A 9,423-nucleotide genomic window follows, 5' to 3' on the forward strand; every position below is an offset into this window, starting at 1 on the left:
CCTCAGAAAAAGGAAAAAGCTCCGTCCTCCACCAGGTCGGGAACGCCACGGCCCCGCCCCCGGCCGGGACAAACTTTCCGGCCCCGCCTTTCCCGCCAGATTCCCCCCGGCCCCGCCCACACGCTAGCGTCATTAATCTGGCACCGATTCCGCCTTTCCCAGCCAACCCCCTGGCCCCGCGCCCTGGGTGCCAGGCAACAGTCGGAGCCCGCCCCCTCCTTCTCGCGTTATTACACTGGCCCCGCCCCCGGCTCGACAGCCCACGCTCTGGCCCCGCCCCCGATTTGCCCAGCAACCTCTGGCCACGCCCCCTGGCTCCAGCCCCAAGGCGTCCATACCTCGCCCCGCCCCCGGCGCCCCCAGCCAAGGGTCTGGCTCGGCGGCCGGCTTCCCCGCCAACGCTCTGGCCGTACCCTTGGCTTCGGCAAAATTTTCTGACCCCATCCCGAGCATTCCCCGCCAACACCCTGGCCCGTCCCCTGGCTCCCCCACAAATTCTTGGCCTCGCCCTCACCTTCGCGTCACCCTCCGGCCCCGCCCCTGATTTCCCAGCCAGAGATCTGGACCCACTTCCAGCTCAGGCAAAACTTTCTGGCCCCGCCCCCAGCGTTTTCCGCCGGCGTCCCGGCCCCGCCCCCTGGCTCTCACGGCACCATCTTGACCCCGCCCCCTAGCCCGGGCACAACTTCTAGGCCCCGCCCCTAGCTCGCCCGGCAACACTTTGGCCCCGCCCCCCAGCCCGGGCACAACTTTTCGGCCCCGCCCCCGCGTTTTCCGCCAGCGTCCCGGCCCCGCCCCCTAGCTCTCCCGGCAACACTTTGGCCCCGCCCCCCCAGCGCGGGCACAACTTTTCGGCCACGCCCCCAGCGGCCCACCCAAGCTCCTGCCCGCCCGGCCCCTGCCCCCCGCCGACGTCCCGCCCCGCCAGCGCCCCTCCACCTTCCCATGTGGGCGTCCAGTCCCCGCCCCCCGCAGAGCACTCCGGCCCCGCCTCCGCGGGCTGCTCGCCGCCCCGCCCGCACCCGCTCCCCCCACGTGGGCGCCAGGCCCCGCCCCTCCGGGCGCGCTCCCGGCCCCCTCCCCGGTCACCTGTCCCGGAGACCCCGCGGCGTCCGCGACTCGGGCGCCGTCGGTCTCCGCGTCCGCAGCTCCCGGGCCGCGCGCGTCACTTCCCGGCCGCACCACGTGAAGAGGGGAAATAAAGAGGGTCACTTCCGTTCCTGCCGCCCGTTTCCGGGAGCCTTAAAGGCGCCGCGCCCCCGCGGTTGGAGGCGGGAGTGGGCCGAGCTGGGCCGCGAGCGTGTTCCATAAGCTTCTTCAGCTTCCTTCTGCCTGGATTCTCTCCTTCCAGGAAAAGGAGACGCCGTCCTCTCTCTGGCCTGTACCTGCTTCCTCTCTTTTCCTGGTTGCAGTAAATAGCTGCACCGTGACTCTTGGAAGCCTCACCTGTCAGGCTCTGTACTGCAGGGGGTGTCACGGTGATGAACGAGGCAGACCCCATCCCTGCCCTCATGAGGGAAGGCGCAAGTAAAGGTGAAATAACAGAAAACAGAAATGTGCGAGACGCCTTGAAAGAGAGGTAGGAGGGTGAGAGGGGGTGGCTGCCCAGGCAGAGGACACACAGCCTGTGCAAAGGCCCTGTGGTGAGTGAGCTTGATGCATTCTGGGAACTGGAAGAAGCTCTGGAGACGGTTCAGCTGGATTTGGCTACAGAGTCCAGGGGTTACATGCATCAACCAAAACTTAGACATACTAAACCTATTATTACAGCTGATGATAAGTGCTATGGAATACTTACAGGAGGCGATGACAATTATAAGTGGGCAGACCAGATTCCCTTCGCCTTTCAGAGGCCCTCTCTACAGGTACAACTTAATTCTCTTATATGTAATTCCCCAAATACCTGCCAAGTTCACCGCATATGTGCTTCAGCTCTGTATTCTAATGTCACTTCCTTTTAGGGGCCTTCCTTGTAACCACTCATTTGAAAATTGCAAAACCTCCCATCCGTTTTCCTCTTCCAACTTTATTTCTCCATTTTCTTGTTCACTCTCTAAACTGGCATATATTTTACCTGCTTATCGTGTCCACTGTCTGTCTCCTCCACTCTATTGTCTGTTTTCTGCCTGGCTGTGTCCCAGTGCCTCCAACACTGCCTCGTACCTAGCAGGGTCTCGAAAGATATTTGTTTAATGAATGAGTGAGTCTTTATTACTACTATTTTCTTTCCCTTTTATAAAACAAAAAGTGTATATACTGCACTGAAATTCTGTATCTTGAACTTAGCGATAGATGGTTGACAACCTTTTAAACTGCTGTGTAATATTCCATCCTAGAGATGGGCCGTAATTTGCCCCACCCCCACCCCGGTCTCATGGCTGCTTGAGTTGTTTCTGATTGGGGGAGTTGCCGGCAATGATGCATTGAGCTTCGGTAGGCACACATCTTTGTGAGTCCATGATCTGTAACCTTGCTGAAAAAGGACTCACAACGTCGTCATTAAGACTGTGGACTCTGGGGCCGGCCCTGTGGCTTGGTGGTTAAGTGCGCGCGCTGCGATGCTGGCGGCCCGGGTTCGGATCCCGGGTGCGCATCGAGGCACCACTTCTCTGTCCATCCTGAGGCCGAGTCCCACATACAGCAACTAGAAGGGTGTGCAGCTGTGACATACAACTATCTACTGGGGCTTTGGGGGCAAAAAATAAATAAAAAATCTTAATAAAAAAAAAAAAAAAAAAAAAAAAAAGACTGTGGACTCTGAAGCCAGAAGCCCTAGGCTTGAATCCTGGCTCTGTCACTTACCAACTGTGTGACCTTGGGCAGTAGATGAAACTTCTCTGGACTTCAGCTCTTCGTCTGTAAAATACATCCCGTAACGCCTCCCTATTAGGTGTGTTGTGCAGAATTCGATGGATTCATGAATTAATACGCATAAGGTGCTTGACACAAGGCCTGATATATTGTGAGTTCTCAATAAATGGAGACCATTATGATGGCTTCTAAAGACACAAATTGCTGGATCCAAGGTTAATTCATATTTTTACTTTCCAGCAAAAATGAACAGAGGCGGGCTCAGGCTGTGGTGGGCCTGAAGTGTGTACAAAGCGGGAAACCCTCTTTGGAGCGGCAGCTCAGCAAAGAGTTTGTGCCAGCTTCCACTCCGCCAAGCGGGATGGGAGCGCGTGCTTCCCCACGGCCTCGCCCGCACTGCGTTTTATCACTTTTTAATTTTTGCCAGTCTGACGGCCAAAGGATGGTGTCTCAATGGAGTTCGAGTTGCGTCTCCCTGATTAAAAAGTGAAACTGAGTGCTTCTCTGTGTGTCTATTGGGGACGAGAAGATAACATGAAGAGTGAGCCCGACCCTGAGAATCCCTCCTTGGGGCACTCAGCGTTTCCACTAGAACTTTCTGAACAACTAAGAGAGCTGGTGGCACCGGCCTTACGTCACCCAGCTACGCAGCAGCCAATGTGAAATTTGTTTTTTGTTTTGTTTTGTTTTGAGTTTTTTGGGGTTTTTAAATTTATTTATTTATTTTTCTTGTGAGGAAGATCAGCCCTGAGCTAACATCCGTGCTAATCCTCCTCTTTTTGCTGAGGAAGACCGGCTCTGAGCTAACATCTATTGCCAATCCTCCTCCTTTTTTTTCTCCCCAAAGCCCCACTAGAGAGTTGGATGTCATAGTTGCACATCCTTCTAGTTGCCCAATGTGGAATTTGAACCCGGAGCCGCCTGACCCCAGAGAGAGGGCGGGGAGAGCAGGTGAGATCGTGGACTCTGAGGCCAGGCTGCCTGTGTTCAAATCCCAGCTCTGCCTCCTGAGCCGTGGGACCCTGGGGAAGTTACTTAACTTCTCTGAGCCTTAGTGTCTTCATCCACAAAATGATGATAATAATAGTGCCCACTCCATTGGGCTGTTGGTGGAGGGGAGGGGAGGCTGAATAATGGCTCCCGAAGATGTCCGTGCCCTGATCCCTGGAACCTGTGAATGACAATTTATGTGGCAAAAGGGACTTTGCAGATGTGATTAAGAATCTTGAGATGGGGAGGTGATCCTGGACTCTCCAGGGGGGCCAAAGCAATCAGAGGGCCGACACCTGATTCGGGCCCAGTGACATTGATTTTGCACCTCTAACCCCCAGAAGTGTAAGAGAAGAAATGTGTGTTGTTTGAACAGGCCTGGCACACAGTAGGTGCATTAATTGTTACTATTACTATTATCATTACCTGGAAACACCCCCGGCCAGATAACACCAGCTCGTTGGCTGCCTGCGGCAACACGCCACAAAGGGTTGCTAACTTCTTGGTTAAAAGGATGCTCTCTTGTAATTTGCATCACGTCCTACAAGGCAAGTGCCTGTTTATACCCATTTTACAGAGAGGGAAAACGGGCTCGGGGCGGGGGGGTCCCACCTGCTAAGGGGCTGCCGTAACAAATTACCATGAGCTGTGTGACTTAATACAGCCGAAATTTATTCTCTCGTGGTTCTGGAGCCCAGAAGTCTGAAATCAAGGTGTGGGCAGGGTTGGTTCCTTCCGGAAGCTCTGAGGGAGAATCTGTTCCAGGCCTCTCTCCTCGCTCCTGGCGGCTGCCGGCCACTCTTGGCAATCCTTGACTTGGAGACGCCCCCCCTCCAGTCTCCAAGTCCCTCAAGTCTCCTCTGTCCTCATAGGGCCTTCGTCTCTGTGTCTGCTGCTTTTCTGTCTCGTACAGGGACACCTGTCGTTGGGTTTGGGCCCACCCTAATCCAGGATGATCTCATTTGAGATCCTTACTTTAACCACATGTGCAAAGGCCCTTATCCAAATCAGGTCACATCCGAGGTTCCGGGTGGACGTGTCTTGGGGGCCACAATTCAGACCACTACAGTGGCAGGGCCAGGATTTGAACCCAGTCCTCAGGGCTTGCCAGCCTTGTGTGGCCCAGTTCTCCATAGGGTCCTTCAGACAGAAGGAGGCCACCCAGGGTGCCCTGTGCAGGCCGGACGTGATGGCACCAGGCCGTGTGTGATGCCCAGCCCTCTGCTGACCCTTCCGGCCATGTCTTTCCCTCTCTCGGATCCTCACACTCTGTTCTCACCCAGTGGTTCTCAACCAGGGCAATTTTGTCCCCCAGGGCACATTTGCAATGTCTGTAGACATTTTTGTGTGTGTGTGTGAGGAAGATTGGTCCTGAGCTAACATCTATGCCAGTCTTCCTCTATTTTGTATATGGGACGCCGCCACAGCATGGCTTGATGAGCAGTGCATCCGTCCACACCCGGGATCCGAACCTGCGAACCCCAGGCTGCTGAAGCAGAGTGCGTGAACTTAACCACTACGCCACCAGGCCGGCCCCTGGAGACGTTTTGATTGTCATAACTGGGGAGAGAGTCCTACTGGCATCTAGTGGGTCGAGGCCAGGGATCTGCTGAACATCCTACAATGCACAGAACAGCTCTCACAACAAAGACTTATCCAGCCCTGAATGTCAATAGAGCTGAGGTCGGGAAACCCTGCTCCAGCCACACGGAACAATATTCTCGGTTCCTTGAAAACAACGCACTCTCCCTCATGTCTGGGCCTTGGCAGAGGCTGTTCCTCCTGCCAAGGGAACACCCTTCCAGCCTCTTCCTCTAGTTACGTCCTCCTCATCCTCCAGGGCCTCAGCTGAGATGTCACCTCCAGGAAGCCCTCCTTGACCCCAGGCTAGATCAGGTGTCCCCTCAACGTCGTCCAATTCCCTTGGATTTCCACATCCCAGCCCTGCCCATTCAGGGACCTCACTGTCTGGGAATGGGTCTTTGTCCCCCACTGAACTCTGAGCCCTGTGGGGGCAGGGCTGGGGTTGTCTGTCACTGCTGTGTCCCCAGCACTGTCCACCACAGGGCCAGGCACACATAGGTCTCAACACATATTGAACAACTAAAGCAACCCAGTCCTCCTGGAGCCTTCAGTCTCCCCAACCTGTGGGACCAGCAGATCTCAACGCATTGCATCCCAAAGGCGCTTTATGACAGAAATTATTTTCATAACACCCCTTTTCCTATCCCGAAATGAGATGCATAGATCATACGTCCTACCTACATCCGTTGTTTTCAAAAATCAGTATAGGGGGCCGGCCCGGTGGCGCAAGCGGTTAAGTGCGCGCGCTCCGCTGCAGCGGCCTGGGGTTCGCCGGTTCAGATCCCGGGCGCGCACTGATGCACCACTTGTCAGGCCATGCTGTGGTGGCGTCCCATATAAAGTGGAGGAAGATGGGCATGGATGTTAGCCCAGGGCCAGTCTTCCTTAGCAAAAAAAAAAGAGGAGGATTGGCAGATGTTAGCTCAGGGCTGATCTTCCTCACACACACAAAAAAAACAAAAATAAAAATAAAAAATAAGGGCTGGCCCGGTGGCTTGGCGGTTAAGTGCGCTCACTCCGCTGCTGGTGGCCTGGGTTCAGATCCCGGGCGTGCACCGACACACCGCTTCTCCGGCCATGCTGAGGCCGCGTCCCACATGCAGCAACTAGAAGGATGTGCAGCTATGACATACAACTATCTACTGGGGCTTTGGGGGAAAAAAATAAATAAATAAAATTTTTTTTAAAAAATGGACACACTTAAAAAATAATAATAATAAAAATTAAAAAAAATAAAAAGTAAAAATCAGTATAATAACCTAACTGTTACGGAAAGGGGAAATTAAAGGAAAGTAATTTATATGAAAGCAACACGTGTCAAAATGCATTAATTACAATTACACTGGAAAACATAAAGAAAGAGTCAAATGCCTTCACCTACTTATAACTAATGTGTCTGAGTATAAGAGAATCTGAACACTCGCCAGTGGAATATTGTCAACATCCTTTTGTTAGATTTTGAGATTTTGAGAAAGGGTTAAGAGTATGTGTGTGTGTGTGTGTGTGTGCGCGCATGTGTGTGTAGGTAGATAGATTATGGATGCATAGATGGATTGATAGATGATGGATGGATGGATAAATAGATGGGTGGATGGATAGATAGATGGATGGGTGGATAGATAGATGGGTGGATGGATAGATAAGTGGATGGATAGACAGGTGGACAAATGGATAGATAGATGGATTGATAGATGATGGTTAGATGGATAGACAGACAGATACATAGATACGCTCGGCTTGAGTGCAGCAGCTGGCACAGCCGACTGACACAGGACGCTGTGAGGAGACACTTCGATGATGTGACTTTGATACCAGAAGTGGGGCTGCGGTGGTGGCATGATTATTAGAAATGGTGCCTAACCCTTGGTTGATTTCTGAACAAAATATAGTACAATTTCCCTTGAAAGAGGTAGTCTCGTCCCTGGAAGATTCCAGCTACGTTCAAACCATGCAAATAATGCTCTGTGTTTCCCAGCCACAGAATGGCTCAAATTCAAGGGCCTGACAGTATCAAGTGCTGACGAGGATGTGGAGCGGCCGGAGCTCTCCTGCACTGCTGGGGGGCGTGTGAGATGCTTCAGCCGCTGTGGAGGACCATTCAGCAAGTTCTACACATGCACCCTGTGAGCCAGCAAATCCACGCGCAGGGATTTACCCAACAGAACTGCACGCACGTGTTCCCCCAAAGACGTGTCACGTCGGAGAATGTTCGTAGCAGCTTCTACATCATAGCCCCTCTTATGGGCTGATTTGTGTCTGCTCCAAAACTCGTGTGTTGAAGTCCTAACCCCCAGGACCTCAGAATGTGACCTCATTTAGACATAGGCCCTTGACAGAGGTAATTAAGGTAAAACGAGGTCATGAGGGTGGGCCCTGATCTGGTGTGACTGGTGTGCTTATAAGAGGAAATCAGGACACAGACACGCACAGAGGGAAGACCCTCTGAGGACACGGAGAAGACGGCCGTCTGCAAGCCAAGGAGAGAGGCCTCAGGAGAAACCAACCCTGCCGACACCTTATCTCCGACTTCCAGCCTCCAGAACTGTGGGAAAATGAATCTCTGTTGTTTAAGCCACCCAGTCTGTGCTACTTTCTTATGGCAGCCCCAAGCAAACGAATACAACCCCAAGCTGGAAACAACTCGAATGCCCATCAGCAGTGGAATGGAGGTGGGGCACTGTAGAAATTCCGTACAAGGAATGCTGCACAAAACTGAAAATGAACAATCTCTCCCTATGCACAGAACCAAGGATGAATCTCACAAACGTGATGCTGGGTGACGAGCCAGATGGACACCAAGGAGCACAGACTGTGGTTCCATTTATACGAAGTTCTAGAACAGGCAAAACTCATATCTGCCGTTAGCATTCAGGATAATGATGATCAGGACTATGTCTGTCCCCTCGTCCTGCCTTATTTTCTTGGTGGTCCGGGATAATGATTATCCAGGGGGATATGACTAGAAGGGGGCATGAGGGAAGGCCCTGGGGAGGCGTGTAATATTCTCTTTCTTCCCTCCAGGGGGCTGATTACAGGGAGTTTTACACTTGGGATTCGTAGGGTTTACAAAAATATGTAAGTTACGCTCAGTTTCAACAACGTTTTAGAGAATTTTGAAAATAAAATTTGAAAGTTCAAAAAATAATCGTAAGAAAGACTTTGCATTGATATGTGGAGTGGAGTTCAGTTCTAGCGTTAGTCCATCGGGATCAGGCTGCGTGAAGATCTGGTGGGAAATCTCGGTGGCCATGCGGGCTGACTTTCGCGGTGCGAGTTCCCCACTCGCCACCAGGGGGCGCTGTGGCGCACTCCCTGCCGCTCTAGATGCCCGACAAGCATTCATTCAACAAATAGTCCTTGAACCGTGAAAACCTACTTCGTGCCCGGCCTGGTTCTAGTTTTCCGATCTGTGACATGGGGATGAGAATGTACAGCTGTGCTGGAGGCTTGTTCCTGCCGCCAGGGAGGTCACTTTCTCCAAGAGGAGACAGACAATAAATAGCCAAACAAATGAATATGTAATAGGAGTGCTCTGGAGCCAAATAAGGCAGGGTGAGCATGCCAAACGTACTCTCATCACCTCCATTTTACGAAGCACGACTCCAAAGCCCAAAGACGTGTGAGCTGCCCAAGGTCTCATGTCCAGCCGGGATTTGAACCCAGGGGGATCGTTCTGACTCCCGGAGCCCACTATACCACGTCTATAATAAACTGTTATAATTATCAGTAGTATCATGCAGAGGCAAGAAACGTAACCATTCTGTGTCTCAGTTTCTCCATGTGTAAATTGGGGGCAATGACAGCATGTCGTTAGGATTAAGATAATATAATTAAGGTGCTGAGAACAGCGCCAGACACACTACATGTGTTTGCTATTATTGCTGTTTGCCATCGAATCCACAAATAGCCAATAGTCATACAGACTCTGCTTTCAAAGAAATAAATCTAAATAAATCCAGAATCCTATACGTCTCCCACCTCCATCTCCTGCCTCTCAGGATGGTCAGAAGGGTTTAACGAGGTCAGGCACACAGTAGG

General features: G+C 52.3%; 1 long non-coding RNA gene across 1 annotated transcript; it reads left to right on the forward strand.

Annotated features, from left to right (window-relative positions):
* The first annotated feature begins 1,094 nt into the window (after nucleotides 1-1,094).
* Nucleotides 1,095-8,530, forward strand: LOC147912837 (uncharacterized). Its single transcript, XR_015549465.1, has 2 exons — nucleotides 1,095-1,865; nucleotides 7,361-8,530. It is a non-coding gene; the product is annotated as an uncharacterized LOC147912837 (long non-coding RNA).
* Nucleotides 8,531-9,423: the final 893 nt, after the last annotated feature.

Source organism: Ceratotherium simum, chromosome 33 (genome assembly GCF_057802395.1).
Source record: "Ceratotherium simum simum isolate JZ-2026a chromosome 33, ASM5780239v1, whole genome shotgun sequence".
Taxonomy (NCBI): Eukaryota; Metazoa; Chordata; class Mammalia; order Perissodactyla; family Rhinocerotidae; genus Ceratotherium; species Ceratotherium simum.